Below are 11226 nucleotides of genomic sequence, written 5' to 3'. Positions count from 1 at the left end.
CCAATTGAGCTCGACTTGACAACAAAAGTGTTGTCATGAGGCAGCAAGAGTGTTGCAAAGCTAGGTGCATGAGCAGCACCAATGTCAAAAATGGGAAACGGGCAAGTGATGGCCAAGGCTTTGACGGAGGCGAGGCAGCTTGGCAAAGGCTTGACAATGAGTTGCGGGCTAAGGATGACACTTAATCATGGCAAAGACATCAAGGCATGAGGCAGTGATGCCAAGGCAAGGCAAAAACGGATGGGCAAAGGCAAGCAAATGTGCAACGGGAAGGCAGTGCGCGGACAGACTTGTCAAGGCATTGAGTTGCGGCAAACGGGCCAAGTTCGTGGGCGATGGCAAGGCAAGTTGCGGCACAATGCAGCTGGATACAATGGCATTGGCGCCTGGTCCAAGCTATGGCACGAAATTGGGCAGCAAGTCTTGGATTGACAAAGTCAAAGGCGGTTATCGGCATATGCTGTGCACATGGGCAGCAGTTGAGCCTTGTCCAAAAAGCTGGCAGGAGTTAGCACGTTTTTGGGGCCATGATCTCTTTATCTTTAGCATGATTTACATGATCCTAGTAGTTGGGGGTGTCAACTACACTAAGCTAAAGTAGTGAGCTGAGTGGGCAAGTGCCTAAGCCTAAATATAGGCAACTATTGTGTAAATGGGGTTGGTTCATGTATTATAAATGGACAACACCCTTTCCGTTTAGAAAATAGAGTGAAAAACGTGTGAGAGCACACTATTGAGTTAGGAAGGAGTCCTAAACCTATTTTCAAGAGTGAAAACAACCTAAGGTTAAGAGTAGTCTTGTGAGGGTCAAGAGTGATCTTCATTTTGTACGCGGATGTACTTTGAGTTTTGAGTTTTCTTTGTATTCTCGAGTTAAATACAAAGTTGGGAAAGAGTTTCCTGTATATTGTGCCTTTTGTTCACTTTAATTTTCTGTCCCTTCATCGATTTTTCGTTGCCTAAAATCAGTATCTACTTACTACGTTGAAAAGTTGCCTAAATAAATCTAAGTCCAAAGTGGCAGAATTTTGGCCGAGTGTTGGAGCAGGCTGAAGTCAAGTCGAGACTTGGCTGCCGCGCGGGCTGTTTTGTGTGACATAAAACACGCCTGTGACAACTGGTATTAGAGCAGAGCAGGTTCGTGACGGAGACACGACGGGCAGTGGCAGATTTCGTGGTCTTGTTCGAGAACATGGCTGGTGGTAACAATGAACTGCGGGAAAGGCTAACGAAACTGGAAGCATTGGTGGGAAATGTTCCTGATGGTGAAGAAATTCAGACCCTTATGACAACGCTTGCCTACCTTGAGGTAGAATTGGCAAGGCTAAATCGAGAGAATGTGGATCTGAGGGCCGAGACAGTGGTGCTACGACGTGCTGTGGGCGAGGATGCTCCTCAACGTGGTACTGAACGTCTCAAGGTGAGAATTCCTGAACCTAAGGCATTTAGTGGTGCAAGGAGTGCACGCGAGTTGGAGAATTTTCTTTGGGATATGGAGCAGTACTTTCATGTTATTCGTGTGCAAGACGAGATGGAAAAAGTAACCTTGACTAGCATGTATTTGAGTGAAGATGCTAAGTTATGGTGGCGCACTCGTGTGGCTGAAGATGAAAGTTTGGGTAGACCAAAGATTGAGTCGTGGGAGCGGCTTAAAAAGGAATTGAAGGATCAATTCCTTCCTAGTAATACATCTTGGATTTCTAGGGACAAACTGAAAAAGTTAAAACACACCGGATCAGTTAGAGCATATGTGAAAGAGTTCACATCTTTGATGCTGATCATCAGCAACATGTCGGAAGAAGACAAGTTGCACAACTTCATGAGCGGGCTGCAACAGTAGGCACAACTTGAGTTACGAAGGCAGAATATTCAAACCTCGCAAGTGTTGTGGCTGCGGCTGATGCATTGGGCGATTTTCACTTGAGTGATGAGGCTTCTGCTTCAAAGTCCAAAGACGGAAAGAAGGACAAGACAAAGGAGTGGAAGAAATGTGAAAATGGAAATGCAAATGAAGACAAGGGGAAGGGAAAGCAGGAAGCTGGAACTTCAAAGAGTAAGGAGAAGGGCAGCAAATTCAGTGGTTGTTTCCTTTGTGATGGACCACATCGAGCGAGGGACTGTCCGAACAAGGCAGTGTTAAATGCTATGACTGCCGCGGAGTAGAGGGCTGCATTGGAGGCGCTGAATAGTGACAAACAAACTGTTGGTGTCAATGCAATTATAGCTGAAGAGAAAGGGGGTCAAGGTGCGTTGATTGTCAACCCCTTAGGACTCATACATTGAGTTGACCTCGACGAAGACGTCGAGTTTCAAAGGGTGTGGGCGGTTTGTTAGACCTCCGCCAATTGAGCTCGACTTGACAACAAGAATGTTGTCATGAGGCAGCAAGAGTGTTGCAAAGCTAGGTGCACGAGCAGCACCAATGTCAAAAATGGGAAACAGGCAAGTGATGGCCAAGGCTTTGACGGAGGCGAGGCAGCTTGGCAAGGGCTTGACAATGAGTTGCGGGCTAAGGATGACACTTAATCATGGCAAAGGCATCAAGGCATGAGACAGTGATGCCAAGGTAAGGCAAAAACGGATGGGCAAAGGCAAGCAAATGTGCAACGGGAAGGCAGTGTGCGGACAGACTTGTCAAGGCATTGAGTTACGGCAAACGGGCCAAGTTCGTGGGCGATGGCAAGGCAAGTTGCGGCACAATGCAGCTGGATACAATGACATTGGCACCTGGTCCAAGCCATGGCATGAAATTGGGCAGCAAGTCTTGGATTGACAAAGTCAAAGGCGGTTATTGGCATATGTTGTGCACATGGGCAACAGTTGAGCCTTGTCCAAAAGGCTGGCAGGAGTTAGCACGTTTTTGGGGCCATGATCTCATTATCTTTAGCATGGTTTACAAGATCCTAGTAGTTGGGGGTGTCAACTACACTAAGCTAAAGTAATGGGCTGAGTGGGCAAGTGCCTAAGCCTAAATATAGGCAACTATTGTGTAAATGGGGCTGGTTCATGTATTATAAATGGACATCACCCTTTCCGTTTAGAAAATAGAGTGAAAAACGTGTGAGAGCACACTATTGAGTTAGGAAGGAGTCCTAAACCTGTTTTCAAGAGTGAAAACAACCTAAGGCTAAGAGTAGTCTTGTGAGGGTCAAGAGTGATCTTCATTTTGTACGCGGATGTACTTTGAGTTTTGAGTTTTCTTTGTATTCTCGAGTTAAATACAAAGTTGGGAAAGAGTTTCCTGTATATTGTGCCTTTTGTTCACTTTAATTCTCTGTCCCTTCATCGATTTTTCGTTGCCTAAAATCAGTATCTACTTACTACGTTGAAAAGCTGCCTAAATAAATCTAAGTCCAAAGTTGCAGAATTTTGGCCAAGTGTTGGAGCAGGCTGAAGTCAAGTCGAGACTTGGCTGCCGCGCGGGCTGTTTTGTGTGACATAAAATACGCCTGTGACACTTACCATGATTCTCATACGTATCGGGTAAATTTTGCTTTTTCTGTTTTGAAGCCTTTGGTCCCACTAGTAAAGCCCAGTCCACAAATTGTACTGATTTATTGTCGGCCGAAAATGTATCAATATAGAATAGGACAAACAATTCAATGTGAGAATGGTCAAGTGTAACAACAAAAATGTAACCAAGTGTCAAATTTTAGAACAAACTTCCAATAAATTTAAAGATTTTATTACATTAAAAAAAGCGTATGAGACAAAAATATTAAACAAAGTAATATGCTAATAAAAATTTCTATTAACAATGTAATAATACTATACATTGGATAATATCTATTTATATAGAATAAGAGAACCATTTCAATGTGATGATGACAAGTGTAACAACAAATATGCAACGAGTGTTAAATTTTAGGACAAACCTCTAATAATTTGGAGATTCTATTATATTAAGAAAGAGTAGTAGACAAAAATATTAAATAAAGTAATATGCTAATAAACATTTCTATTAATAATTTAATAATACTAAATATTGGGGTAGGCGGGCGGTAGTCCGCACGGCCATCCAGATCTAGCTGCTTCAGTACCTTTGAAGGTTGGCGGTAGTCCGCACGACCAATAAAGATTCGAAATATACGGGAATTCTATTATAGTTTAATGACTGTATGGAAGAATCTATATCCTTTTACTCAAGCAAGGGGCCTGTCTAGGTCCGATACATATAATTAAAAAAATACATAATAAAAAAGTTATTCGATGAGTATATAAGTCCCTTTAATTTAATAAAGATTTTATTATTGAGTACGTATTGACAAATAAGACGACAATACAAATGTATTAAAGAAATACGGTCACGACCCAACTCCCATCGGAGACGCGACGACGTCTAACACTACTTTCTAGGCAAGCCAACCATTCCAAAATAACAGTAAATTCAGTAAAACAGAATTTATAAACTCAATGGCGGAGATATCAGGAAATAACTGCGAAACAATAGAAATACTTCTACAACCATCCCAAAGATCTGGTGTCAATGAGTACATGAGCTCTACTGAATATCAAAATACAAGGCCAAATCCTTAGTGCAACTATCTGAACAATAGAACAGTAACAACATGCATAAATGAAAGAGAACTTCATAGTCTGCGGACGACATATCAGCTACCTCGTGTCTCCAAAAGCAGGTACCCGTACAACTCCCGTATCCGAAAGTACCTGGATCTGCACACGAAGTGTAAAGTGTAGTATGAGTGCAAGCGACCCCATGTACTCAATAAGTAACAAATCTAACCTTGGGCTGAAAGCAGTGACTGGCTTAGAAGAAATAGTTAGTGACTAATATCAATAACCAGTAACAACTCAGGAAATAGTATAAGCAAATAACTCAATGATATCGTGTTCAACTCGTTCACATTACATGAATTTAGATATGCTTGCCAAGAATAACAGTTAAAGCCCAATACAGATAAAATATTTTATTTATCAGCTAGCATGAGGAAAGTACATTTCTATGTCTACATGTCAAATATTCATGGCAACTCAACATCATCACAGTAAAACCATAAGGAATATCCACACTTAGCAAGCTCACGGTGCCTGGCACAAGGTCATCACCATCACACACAACAACACTTAGCACTGTACGGGTGTTTGACATAAATGCCCTTTACCAAAGTGCATATATATAACAATGTGCTAGCTCTCACTACTGACATGTCAGACTCCGGAGGGGCAAATTCTGGCCCAAGCGCTAATCAAAACACATAGTCCAATAGTGGGGCCTGGTGCATGCGTCGCCCCAAATCATTATTACTTAGCCCAATATAAGCCTGGCGTACACATCACCTCAAAATCAATATCAAATCGGCTCTATGGCCCAAGCTTAGTCATCAAACGCTCAAGTTTCAGTTAACCACATCTCACAATACTCAATTCAATAGTGTTACACATATGATGCATCAACAACATATGAGGAATCAAATAAGAAAGTACTGAGATAGAGATATCATGCACGAATATAGTATTATTACTGAGATTATGTGTACAATTAAGGCAAATAGCCCAAAAATAACAAGAATAGCCCTATCATGTCTCAAACAAGTAGCACATAGCCTAGACATGATTTCTAATACGAATGAGAACTCAAATAATCATACAGGTTTAAAAACACAGATATAACGAGGCATGATAGAAAAATAAATCCCATAATAGTAAAATCCACCTCAAATCATAAATACTCTTGTGCACGCATACACGTCCATCACCTAGCACGTGTGTCACCCCAATATCATATAACATAGTTTCCAGTGTTCATTACCTTCAAATCCAAGTTTAAATATGTTACTTACCTCAAAACACAGAGATCAATACTCCAAAAAGGCCTTCCACTATGAATCGACCTCCGAGCGACCCGAATCTAACAAAAACAACTTAATATCATAAATAGAAGTCATCAGAAACAATTCTGAATGATAAAGCTAAGGTCTTGAATCAAATATGCAAAGTCAACTCCAGGCCCGCACCCTAGGAATCCGACAAAATTCACAAATTCTGAATACCCATTCAAATACGAGTCCAACCATATCAATTTCATCCAATTCCAACGACATATCGACCCTCAAATCATCAAATCACACTGTGATGTCCCTAAAGGTCATCACTCATTTTGAATGTATATTCTATGTTTTGAGGCCTTAAAAACCTCTTTTTGTCTCACCTCGATTTGTGTGCACAGCCAGGGCGCATTTCCGGAAAGCTTTTATGTGAAAACTAAGTAAAATAAGAAAATTGGCTTTTAAAATTGATTAACATTGACTTTGGTCAACATTCTTGGTAAACGGACCCGGATCCATGATCCGATGGTCTCGTAGGGTCCGTAGTAAAATTTGGGACTTGGTTATATGTCCGGAATCGAATTCTGAGGTCCCAAGCCCGAGAAATAAATTTTTTAAAGAAAATTGTTTGGTGGAAAATATAAAGGTTTTTAGAAGAGAATTTATGAAATTTCTTGATGGTATCGGGCTTATATCTTGCTTTTGGAGTCCGATACAAGTTTAAAATAATAATTAAGTTGAATCTGTGAAGTTTGGTAAGAATCGGAGTCCGTTTAGTATAAATCGGACCTTTATTTGAGAAAATAGAAAATTTGATGTTCTTGAGTGATTTCATGAATTTGAGGTTTAATTCATAGTTGTTGATGTTATTTTTATGATTTGATCGTACGAGCAAGTCCGTATGATGTTTTTTGACTTGCATGCATGTTTGGTTTGGAGCTGCCACAGAGTGAATTGGACTTAGAGAAATGGTTGTTGTAGGTTCAACTGTGTTACAGGCTCTGATCTCGCAATTGCGAGGTCAGGCTTCGCAATTGCGAGCCCAACAGGCTTGACAATTGCGAGGGCTTGATCGCATTTGCGAAGAAAGCCCAGACCTGCCAATGTTCGCAATTGCGAGCCATCCTTCGCAAATGCGAAGTCATCAGGGGAGGGCTAGTATCGCAATTGCGATGATTTGTTTGCAATTGCGAGGTTAGAAGACAATGCACAGGTTCGCAAATGCGAGGCCTGGTTCGCATTTGCGACGGGTGCGACCAATTAATTGGGACTTAGACGAAATTTTCTTCATTTTTCAAACTTTCTCAAACCTAAAGCTCTCTTGGGCGATTTTCTAAAGAAAAGTGTCACACCTCTTTTTTCTCACGCAACCCTATTACGAGGTTGAGTTTGAAGAGTTTTTCCAACTAAAGTGACGTTTTGAAAGGGATTATTTATTATTTAGAGTTGCCACTTGGAATTGAATTATGGTGTTCCAAGTCACCTTTTATCTTGAATCCCTTATCAAAAGGAAGGTTTGACTCCTAACTTATGGTCTATGAAAACAGAAGATTGAGTAAGGAATTCTGTTGACCGAGGGGAAGGTATAAGACACCCCCCGAGTCCCGTGGTTATAGCACGGTCACTTTATTGATTAATGTAAGGCTTAAATCAAATTTTGTCTATTCTTGTATTTTATTAATTATGACTTGCTTATTACCACTTAATTTTTTATAATACAATATTAATTACTTTGCCCTAGATGCGGTATGCACGCAAGGTACTTCTTTGAAATTAAATGTTAAACAAAGGTACGAAATGTACACATGATTATAACACAATTTTTTAATTTAAAGGCGTCGAGACGGGGATGCGTACATGACCCTTTTATTATTTGAGCATATCAATCCAAGTTTCGGGTATGAACACATGGGATTATATTTAAAGATCTAAAGTTTTTCTAACGTTTTAGAGTATTTCAATTATTTTCAGATTCAAGACATTTATTTTATGTTTTCTTATTATTTTCTAAAGATTGTAAAAGTAAAAATTGAACAAAGAAATAAAACGAACTAACTGATCTTAAAGCTAAAAAGCATATACAGAATATTCAATTTATCATACTTGAAGGAATTCACCACAACTATATACTAGTTACTACTTCTTCTTTGACTAAAGCTTGCAATTTGCACAAAAATTAATGTGCAAAGTTTTACGTGAATTTCTACATTGAAGATTTTTTTTAATGCAAAATTGATAGTTTTAAAAGACTAATGGGAAACATCTGGACATATATTCTTTACCTATGTTGAGGAAAATGGAATGAAAAGAGTATACTGTGATTCTCTTTCAAATGATGCCATAAATTAAACCAAGAAAATCAAAGTATATCGGGTCTTCTCCTTAACCCATGTCAATTGCTTAATTATATTCTACATTTTAACAAGATAAATCATTTTATTCGAACAAATAAGTATCAACAAACATCCAAACTGATTACAACTTTTACCGAAAGATCACCCCACCACAAAATATTCTTGTATCAAATAAGAGAAGTAAAACACATAAAATAAGAAGAGGACCTTTATATTGATGAATAAAGCTGAAAATTTGCAATTTCAATCGGATTAAATAGAGCAATGACCTTTAGACTGTAATGTCGTAGCTACGAATTAGAAACTCGACTAAAAACCTCGCCGAATAAGACCTTGACTTTCACTTAAACTCCATCCTTATCAAACTCTACCTTGATTTTCTTCATTAATTTTGAAGAATTAATAGGACTCTCAAACTAACACGGAAAGAAATTGTTTTTCAAAAAACTTTTTCCCCTCAAAACCAAACTTTTCTTTTTTTGAATCTCGTTCCCCCTTCCAAAATAATGTAAAGAAGAATGACTTTATAAGGTAAGTTTGTGCGTGATCATGTGATTGAGGGGGGTTTGGACGTGAGATAAAAGAGGAAAGTGTAGGTTTGTATTGTGTGACGTGGGTGAGATCGTGTGTAGTGGAGGTAATTTGTGAGAGAGAGTTTTTACAAAATGACGTGATGGAAAGGAAATTGTTAGGGGATAATGGCTTATGTTTAACACATATATTATTTTATTACTTTTTATTTATTTATTTATTTATTTAAAGAAAGGTAAAGTAACATATATAAATAAAAATGCTAACCCACTTCTTTTAGACAAAGGAAAAAGATAAATAAACTAAATTTAATATATATACACTATAATTTGAATGATACAAAGAAAAATATATAAAGTGACTAGCTTACTGGTAAAATTGCTAATGATCTCCCAACCAAATATATATATATATATATATATATATATATATATATATATATATATATATATATATATATATATATATATATTATTTTTGTTGTAAATTTTCTTTTTCTCCTTAAAAATAAAAAATTATTTACTATATCATATGACCATTTTTTAAAAAAAATTCAAAAATAAAACCTATTAAAAATGAGATAAAAGTTTAAAATATGTTCATTAGACCTAAAAGAAATATTACGCTAAAAAAGTATAGAATTCGATGTGGTCAAAAATTAGTTGTTCACATCATGTCCCTCTTTGCTTGGAAACATGAAGAGTTTTCAAGTATAGAAAAATGAACAAGGTGTCAAATTTTTGACCGCACTATTATTTAGAAAGGAAAAGAATATAAAAGAAAAAGATTTGACCGAACCTTGGTTTTAGGCATCCTACATATCCCGGGTTGTAAGTGAATGAGGTCACGTGTAGTTCAAGTGAAAGAAGAGTAATGGAGTATTCTTAGAGGGAGAGTCGAGTGAAGTTCCGTCGAGGTTTCGATCTGCGCTTTCTACTATTACATCAAAATAAAAAGAAAATTACATACTCTTGAAATCTAAGAGTTACAAAATTCCTATCTAAATGCCATTTGGAGTCTTGTCTTGATTCTTGACTTGCTTCTCCTATTGGCTTTAGACTGAAACTTGATGCTCTCGATGCAACAGACTATGAAGTATTCTTGCAGGCTTGTTTCTTGATTAGATGATGGGAAAATGGATCTTGACCCTATGTCTCCGCATGCATTACGTCAAAGCTTGTTACGGCTGGTATTGAGATCAAACGTTTCACTTTCTTTGGAAGGAACTGAAATCTTATTTTTGCATAACCAATCCATGCTTTGCAGAAAAACCTACAAGCCATCACAAACAAACAAAACGAACAAATATTTTCTGCCCCAGTTTGCACTAGGAAATTGTTGTGAGTTATTGAAAACACATTAAACTATCATTGCTATTGCAGAATAAGGAATTGAAAAAAATACCTTTTTTTAAATAATAGGTAATGTTATACCCTGTCTTAACAAGAAGGAAGGCAACCAGGGGATGCAATACCCTGTGTTGACGATAAGATGAGGCTCGTGGCACTTTAGGATGCTACTAGGGAATGTAGTACCATATATTGGCAGAAAGTAAAGCAGCCAAGGGATGCAGTACCCTGTGTTGGCAATAAGGTGAGGCTCATGGCACTCGGGATGCTACTAGGGAATGTTGTACCCTATGTTTGCAATAAAATGATGCTCGTGGCACTCTGAAATGCTACTAGGGGATGTTGTACCCTATGTTGGCACAAAATAATGCAGCCAGGGGATGTAGTACCCTGTGTTGGCAATAAGACGAGGCTCGTGACACTCTGGGATGCTACTAGGGAATGTTGTACCCTATGTTTGCAATAAGAAATGCAATCAGGGAATGTAGTACCATGTGTTAGCAATAAAGTGAGGCTCTTGGCACTCTGGGATGCTAGTAGGGAATGTCGTACCCTATGTTTGCAACAAAAAATGCAAGATCGTGGCACTCTAGGATGCTACTAGGGAATGTCGTACCCTATGTTTACAATAAGAAATACAACCAGGGGATATAGTACCCTGTGTTGGCAATAAGACGAGGCTCGTGGCACTCTAGGATGCTACTAGAGAATATTGTACCCTATGTTTTCCATAAGAAATATAACTAGGGGATGTAGTACCCTGTGTTGGCAATAAGGTGAGGCTCTTGGCTCTTTAAGATGCTACTACCGAATGTCGTACCCTATGTTTACAATAAGAAATGCAACCAGGGGATGTAGTACCCTATGTTGGCAATAATATGAGGCTCAAGGCACTCATAGGATGCTACTAGGGAATGTCGTACCCTATATTTGCAACAAGAAATGCAACCAGGGGATGTAGTACCCTGTGTTGGCAATAAAGTGAGGCTGTTGGCTCTCTAAGATTCTACTGGGGAATGTCATAACCTAAGTAGGCAAAAAATAATGCGACCAGGGGATGTAGTACCCTGTGTTAGCAATAAAATGAGGCTCGTGGCGCTCTGAGATGCTACTAGGGAATGTCATACCCTATGTTAGCAATAAAATTAGGCTCTTGGCTCTCTAAGATTCTACTAGAGAATGTCGTACCCTATGTAGGTAGAAAGT

Source organism: Nicotiana tabacum, chromosome 3 (genome assembly GCF_000715075.1).
Source record: "Nicotiana tabacum cultivar K326 chromosome 3, ASM71507v2, whole genome shotgun sequence".
NCBI lineage: Eukaryota > Viridiplantae > Streptophyta > Magnoliopsida > Solanales > Solanaceae > Nicotiana > Nicotiana tabacum.
Note: the sequence above shows the minus strand (reverse complement) of the source record.